Genomic DNA, 8,683 nt, shown 5'->3' with positions numbered 1-8,683 from the left:
TCTCACAATTCATTGATCTTTTCTTTGTCACCAAATCTTTCATGAACTTTGCATAGCCGGGCATTTGTTCCAATGCCTCAACCAATGGCACATTAATGGATAAGCTCTCCATCATGTCAATAAACTTCTTGAATTGGTTCTCGCTATTTTTCTTAGCGAGCCTTTAAGGGTATGGAGGAGGAGGCCTTGGCATTGGTGCCTTGGCCTTTGGCACTACCGGTTCTGGTATGTCAATCACGTGTTCCCTAGACGGGTTCACTTCTTCTTGAGTTTCCTCCACATTTTCATCAATATCAATTCTCACTTCTTCATTAGCTTGAACCACATTGCTTGGAATTTCATCTTCTTTAATCACTACATCATCATCCACAATTCTTCTTTAGTTTGAGGTTGTTGCCTCCCTACCTTTTCCACTCATTGTGGTTATGGCCATGGCATGTCCCGTGTTGTTCCCACCCTTCGGGTTCACCACCGTGTCACTAGGTAGTGCCCCCTTAGGACGAGTGTTTAAAGCTTGCGAGATTTGCCCTAATTGAACCTCCAAATTGCGGATTGAAGTGTTGTGAGAGGCTAGTTGAGGATCAGAGTCGGCATTTTTCTCTACCATTTGTTTGAACATATTTTCAATCCATCCCATATCAATATTGGAAGAGCTATAACCATGAGACGGATAAGGAGGTGGGTTGCTTGGTTGTTGATACATCTAGGGCCTTTGAAATCCCGACCCCCGATTCCCTTGGTTATTATTCCAACCCCCTTGGTTGTTGCCTCCCCAATATCCTTGATTATTGCCATCCCAATTGCCTTGGTTGCCTTTATTATTCCAATTGCCTTGATTATTGTTATTGTTACAATTACCTTGATTGTTGTTACCACCACTCCAATTGCCTTGGTGGTTTTGATTATTCCAATTTCCTTGATTTCCTTGAGATCGCCATTGTTGTTAATTCGGGCCTTGAGAGTTGTATCTTTGCCCTTGGTAGTTGTTCACATATTGCACTTCTTCCTCTTTCTCATTGTACGATTCGTCTTGGTCAAACCTACTATCATCTTGCACAAATTATTCCACATGTTTTTGCACTTGTTGACCCTTTTGCCTTCGCTTGTTCACCATCATGTTGACACCTTACATTGCATTTACTTGCTTAGGACCTTCAACTTGTTGAAGTTGAGCTTTGGCTAATTGATTCATTGTTGTGGTTAACTCGACAATTGCTTGCCCATGATCATGCAATTCTTTGTGTAGGTGAATCACATTTGGATCACCTTGAGGAACATTAGCTCTAATTTTCCATGCCGATGAAGTATCCGCCATTTCATCTAAAATCTCACAAGCTTCGACATATGGTATTGTCATGAAATTCCCACCGGCAAGTTGGTTGGCCACGCATTGATTGGTAGTATTGATCCCCCTGTAGAGGGTTTGTTGAATCATAGCCTCAGTCATGTCATTATTCGGTCACTCTTTCACCATAGTATGGTACCTCTCCCAAATCTCGTGTAAAGGCTTATTGGGCTCTTGCTTGAATGCTAGAATCTCGTCTCTAAGAGTAGCCATATGCCCGGGAGAAAAGAACTTGGCATTGAATTTTTCTGCCAATTCATCCCATATGTGGATAGAATGGTTTGGCAATCTCTCTAACCAATCCAAGGCTTTCCCCCGTATAGAGAAGGGAAATAGCCTCAACCTTAGAGCATCCTCGGAGACGTTGGTCTGTTTACTCCCCCAGCAAGTGTCTACAAAAGTATTTGTATGCATTTTGACTCGGAGCCCCGGTAAAGAATCCCTGTTGCTCTAGCAATGTGAGCATAACATTGGTGATTTGGAAGTTGCCCGTCCTAATGCGGGGCGGGACTATGGCACTTTCGTATCCTTTGTTTGGCAACACCCGGTGTGGAGCCGCTCTTGGTGGAGGTGGGGGAGGTTAGTAACTCGGAAGGAAAAGAACACAAGTCACACACAAAACCAAATATATAGCTAAATTCGTTTTTAACTCCCCGGTAACGGCGCCAAAAATTGATGTTGCCCAAATTCACACCATTGATTGGGATTGTGAAGCGGTCGATGAAATTATAATTACCCAACTTTGAGTCGGGGTCGATTTCTCAGAGAGCTTATATTGGATTAGGTATCTACTTAGACTAGGTGTATGACGTGCCTAAAATGCACTTCCATATACTTGGTTGTTTCTTTCTACTTCTAAAATTTATACTATTGTTTGTAAATGTAAAACTATAGACCGATATTTTTGGTGTTGTTATTTTTCAAGTTTATAAAAGATCTAGGGTTGTGAGTTGTGACTTCCACCTAGGTGGTTACCTAATGGGTTGTGGGCTTTAGGGCATATTTCGTTGGTCGGGGTATAATATAGCAATCAACACGAGATTACCCACTCGATACCTCTCGGTAGTTAGAGTGATTTTGCCCAATTTGGCTTTCTCAAGTCCAAATGGGTAATTCACAAAACCGTTGATATACGCTCAAGTCGGGTCTTACTATCTCTAGATTCAACCCTTTAATTGGGGCTATCAATTTCTTGAGTTCACCCCAATTTCTTGTTAGCCAATGTTTCATAGACTTAGTCTCTCTTTCTCAAGTAGAGTAAGTCAATTAGGCATAAATCAATATTTGCAACCATTAATTCCTAAATTCAATCAAGAACTAGGCTAAATATCATATACCCAACCTTAAAAAAGCCCTAAATCAAACACCCATTAGGTACTCACACTAGGGTTGGGTCATAACCCTAACTAGAGATTTAGCTACTCATAGGCAAAAATGAATAAACTAAGGAAGGAAATAAGATTAAACTCATAATAGATGATAAAATGATGAAAATCCAATGTTAAAATGATAAACTAATACAAAGTTTCTCAAAGCAGTAAAGGAAAAATGGCTATCTACTTTCTGGAGTTCAAACTTAACCTAAATTAGACAAAAAGAACTATTTATACACAGCTGAAATTATCGGATAAAATTTCCCCTGCGGAGGTTTTGCGGCCTCACAATTTTGTGTGTGGTCCACACTTTGAAGCTGGGCTTGACATGATGGACTTTTGCGGCCGCACAATTCTGGGTTTCGGTCGCACGTCTTCAGATTTCGCGGACCGCGCATTTCTGAGTGCGGCCGCACTTTTGAATTTGAGCTTGACAGGAGGGACTTCTACGGACTGCACATTTCTGAGTGTACCCACACTCTTGAATTTTGCGGCCGCACAATAATAGTGCGGTCTGAACTTCTTCATGGACTCAGAACTCCATCTCTCTGAACCTCATCTTCTGCGGCCGCACAATAATTGTGCGGTCCGCACTTTGCAAAGGAAGTCTGTTAGAGGTCCTTCATAGTCTGCGGCCGCACTCAATATTGTGAGGTCTGTACTTTGCTCTTTTTGTTTGGCTTTAGTCCTTGTCCAAAAATACTCCTTCTTGAGTTGAATTTCATCGTTTTGGCTCTTTTTCCTATGCTCCTACAAGTATGCACATTTTTATCAGTTTTCGAGAATACCTTTAAGCATTTTTGAGCTAAAACTAAAGTAAAAGAGTGCAAATAAGTAGTCAAAATACCTACTTATCAGGTCGCGGGAGGCCGGGGATGGGGTAGAGGTCGAGGACGTCCACGTGGTACAGCGAGATCACCAGCACGAGCTGCCATAGAGGAGCCACCAGTAGCTCTAATTAGAGGACAGGCACCTAAGATGCCCGTTACTGCACCAGCTCTCCAATAGACTTTATCCCAGTTTCTAAGCATGTTCAGCAGCTTGACTCAGGTAGGATTGATACCACTTGCTCCTGCCACATCCCAGGCTGCGAGAGGAGCACAGACTCCCATCGTCGGTACCCCAGAGCAGCGGGTTTAGGTCGACCAAGTTCCAGAGATCATACCTATGCAGCCGGTAGCTCCAGTTCAGCCCGAGGTTAGGGCAGCAACTTCTGAGGCAGAGCAGCTCAGGATCGTGAGGTACAAGAAGTACCACCCTCCTACTTTCAGTTGCTTAGAGTTAGAGGATGCCCAGGGTTTTCTTGAGGAATTCCATCGCATCCTCCGTACTATGGGTGTTGCAGACACTAGTGGGGTTTCTTTCATTACGTTCCAACTTAGAGGAGCGACCTATCAGTTGTGGCGTGCATATGAGTTGGATAGTCCAGCTGAGGCAGCTTCACTCACTTGGACTCAGTTCTCAGATATGTTCTTGATGGAGTACGTTTCCCAGAGTCTCAGAGATACTTTGCGCGCAGAGTTTGAGCAGTTGCGCTAGGGTTCTATGACCGTGTCAGAGTATGCGGTCCGATTCAGTGATTTGGCCAAGTATGCACCAGCCTTGGTTGCTACTGTTAGAGAGCAGGTTTGTCGGTTTATTGAGGGTCTCAACCCTATTATCAAATTGAGCATAGACCGAGAGTTAGAGATGGATATTGTGTATCAACAGGTAGTGGGGATTGCTAGGAGGTTAGAGGGCATGCTGACTCGGGATAGAGAGGAGAGAGAGGCCAAGAGGTCTCGAGAGTTTGGCATTTACAGTGGTACTCGTGCCTCAGCGGCAGCTCGTCAGGGTAGGGGTTATATGGGTCGCCATGTTCATGCAGCACTTCCAGCCGCTAGCGGTTCTCCGACCACTACTAGGCCTTAGGATCCTTATTATGCACTGCCAGTGTCTAGCGTACCTCCTGTATGGGGTGCTTCCAGTGGCCAGCCTGGTCGATCAGCCCTGATCCAGTCGCAGCAGCCACGTCCTCCGAGAGATTGTTTTGAATGTGGTGACACTCGCCATTTGGTGAGGGATTGCCCTGAATTTTGGAGGGGTGCACCTCCACAAATTGCTCAGGCACTACGTGCTCCATCAGGTCCTCAGGCTATGGTTACAGCACCAGCTACCACCCCACATGCACAACCAGTTAGAGGTGGAGGTCGGTCAGGTAGAGGTCGCCCTAGAGGGGGAGGCCATGCTAGATATTACGCATTTCCTGCTAGGACAGAGGCAGTTGCATCAGATTCTGTTATCACATGTGTTGTTCTGGTCAGTCATAGAGATGCATCATTCTTATTTGATCCAGGCTCCACTTATACCTATGTGCCATCTTAGTTTGCCCCATATTTGGGTGTATCCTGTTGTGATGACTCAAAAGGTCATCTTTAAATTTTATAATTAATTCTATATTCTAAGACCTCAAAAAGCACTATTTATCATTCCTCGACTTGCGTGCGCAGTCCGTATAATTTTTCGGAAAGTTTTTATATGAAAAATGGATTAAAATGTGAAATAGAGCCTTAAAACTCAATTGAGTTGACTTTGGTCAACCGTTTGAGCAAAAGGACTCGAATCAGTGTTATGACAGCTTCGGTAGGTCCGTATCGTGATTTAGGACTTGGGTGTATGCCCGGAATTTAATTTGGGGGTCCCTAGCTCAAGCTATGGCCATTTAACAGAACTTAGAAATTTAAAGGCTAAAGATTTCCAAAGTTGACCACGGATTTGACTTTTTGATATCGGGATCAGAATCCGATTCTGAAACATTCCATAGTTCCTCTATGTCATTTATGACTTGTGTGCAAAATTGAAGTCATTACGGATTGATTTGATGTGTTTCGGCACAAGATATAGAATTTAAAAGTTCAAAGTTCATAGATTTTGATTTGAGGTGCGATTCATCGTTTTGATATTGTTTGATGTGATTTGAGGCCTCGAGTAGGTCCGTGTTATGTTATGAAACTTGTTGGTATATTTGAACGGGATCCCGAGTGGCTTGGTGAGTTTTGGGGTGAGTTTTGAGCGATGCCCGGGCATTTCGTCACTCTAATATTGTTCCGGAACTTTTGGAAAAGTGCGGACTGCACAATTTTGAGTGCGGCCGCACTTCAGAGGAAAAGTGCGGACCGCACAGGACAAGTGCGGACCGCATAATTTTGTCGTGCGGCCACACTCCAGAGGAAAAGTGCGGACCGCACAATTTTGTGTGCGACCGCACATCAGAGATTCTGCAGGTTCGATGGTACGATTTCGGAGTCTTATATCTTTTAATCCACAACGAACTTGGAGATGATGAAAAAACGAAAGTTGTAGTCCTTTGAATCTAGTTTTCAGAAATGTATAGCACGAATCATTTAGATATTTCTACAGAAAGTTATGGCCAATTTACTGAAGTCTGGTAGTGCAGCCATTATTGAAGTGCGGCCGCACAATTTTGATCGCGGCCACAGAACTCTGGATGTGCAGCCGCATAAAAATATGTGCGGTCAGCACAGTGAGGGGTCAGATTGTGTATTATAAAATCGAGGGTTTGGGTATTATTTCACATTTGGACTTTGGGAGTTCGGTTTGTGACGATTGTTCGTGGGTTTTTCAAGAAATTCATTGGGGTAAGTGTTCCTTATCCTATATTGATTATATTCCATGATTCCATACTCATTTACATCATGAAGCCGTGAATTTATGGAAGAAAAATCAGATTTTTATAAAATCTTCCAAAAATGTATAACTAAGATTTGAAGGTCAATCCGATGTCAGAATTCGATAATTTTTATATGGTTGAACTCATATTGGAACGGGTGTTCAGATTTCGTAAGTTTTTCTGGGATTCGAGACGTGGGTCCCACTGTTGATTTTTTAGATGAATTTTAGATTTTAATTCGGAAAATTTGTAAATTCATATGGAATTAATTCCTGCGGTTTGTATTGAGCATATTGAATTGTTTATGACTAGATTTGAGTATTTCGGACACGAATTTGCGAGGCAAAGGTTTATTGGATTCTTGAATTTGGTTGCAAAGCGAGGTAAGTGTCGTGGTTAACCTTGACTTGAGAGAATAGAACCCTTGAATTATGTGTTATGTGAAATTCATGTGAATGACGTATAGGCGAGGTGACGAGTGTCTATACATCGTCAAATTAATTATTTGCTTAATTTTTTAAACATCTTAAATTATTTTAAGATACGAATTAATTGTTATAATAATTGTTTCTCTCATATTCCTTGTCAAATATTAATTCTTGAATTCCTGCAATAATTGTTACATGTTTATTTGATTTATGTTTCTTAATTGCTAATTGACATTTAGCATATTAAATATTGAACTGTCTATTTTCTCCTTGATTTTCATAATTAATTTCTACTTGTCGGTATTTGTTTCATAAATAAATTATAATTACTGTATGACTTGATGCTTAATAGTTTCTCATTAAACGTGGTATTTATTGGGATATGTTTATTACATTTAAAGAGTTGTATAAATATATTGGAGGAACGGGTTGCACGCCGCAACAAAATTGATTGAAATGAATATATTGAGGAACGGGCTGCACGTCGCAACAGAATTGACTGAAATGAATATATTGGAGGAACGAGTTGCACGCTTTCACGCCGCAACAAGATTGATTGAAATGAATATATTGGAGTAACGGGTTGCACACCGCAATAGAATTAATCGAAATGAATATATTGGAGGAACGGGTTACATGCCATAATAGAATTGATTGAAATGAATATATTGGAGGAACGGGTTGCACACCGTAACAGAATTGATTAAAATAAATATATTGGAGGATCGGGTTGCACGCCGCAACAGAAACTGATTGAAATAATAATTTGTTATGACTATCCAGTTGGCTTCAATTATTGAAAAGAGATACCTATTTTATTTCTATTATTGTTGTTGTTGTTGTTGTTATTGCGTACAGGTTAATGTAAGTGGCCTGCCTTAGCCTCGTCACTACTTCGTCGAGGTTAGGTTTGGCACTTACCAGTACATGGGGTCGGTTGTACTGATACTACACTCTGCACTTCTTGTACAAATTTTGGAGTTGGTCCTAGCGGCGTATTGTAGATTTGCCCGGAAATATCTACCAGTGGAGACTTGAGGTATAACTGCACAGCGTTCTTAAATTTGAAGTCCCCTTCTATCTTATCTCAGCTGTGTATTATATTTCAAACAGCTTGAATTTATTTCAGACCTTTATTTGTATTATTCTAGAAGCTCATGCACTTGTGACTCCAGTTCTGGGATGGTATTTAGATATCACGATTATTACAGAATATGCACTTTATTTCAAACTTTATTTTTGCATTTGTTTTCTTGTTATTAATTAATTTAAATTTTTTGTTAAAAATGGCTAATTATATTCTAACGTTGGCTTGCCTAGCAAGTGAAATGTTAGGTGCTATCACAGTCCCGAAGGTGGGAATTTTGGGTCGTTACAGTTGGTATCAGAGCACTAGGTTACATAGGTCTCACGAGTCATGCCGCAGATGGAATACGAGGGAGCGAGAGATGCTCAAACATTGCCTCAACATGTGTTTCCGATTGAAGATGCGGACGTATTGAGAGATCATCCAGTGAATCATGTGGGGGGTGCAACAGACCTTGGCATCTGGTTGATTTATACGAGTTGTGAAGGTTAATATTGTGGATCATCAGACGTTATGACCTATAACTTCACGCCAAGTGGGGGATTCCACTATCAATGGATGTATTGCGGGGTCATGTGTTATATCATTTTTGGCCTGAAATATATATATGTGGTACTGAAAGGTTTCCCAAAATTTACACATGTTTAAGGCCTGAGATATTGTAGAGGATAAGGTTGGGACTTGCGGTATGTCCGCCTCCTTAATAATCCTATACTTCAGTACCAAAGGAGTTACAGAAACAACTTTAAATTTACATAAGGTCTACTCAGCGTGGACGTC

The sequence above is a fragment of the Nicotiana tomentosiformis genome, chromosome 2 (assembly GCF_000390325.3).
Source record: "Nicotiana tomentosiformis chromosome 2, ASM39032v3, whole genome shotgun sequence".
Lineage (NCBI taxonomy): Eukaryota > Viridiplantae > Streptophyta > Magnoliopsida > Solanales > Solanaceae > Nicotiana > Nicotiana tomentosiformis.
The sequence above is the reverse complement of the archived record's forward strand: the minus strand, read 5'-3'. Positions refer to the sequence as shown.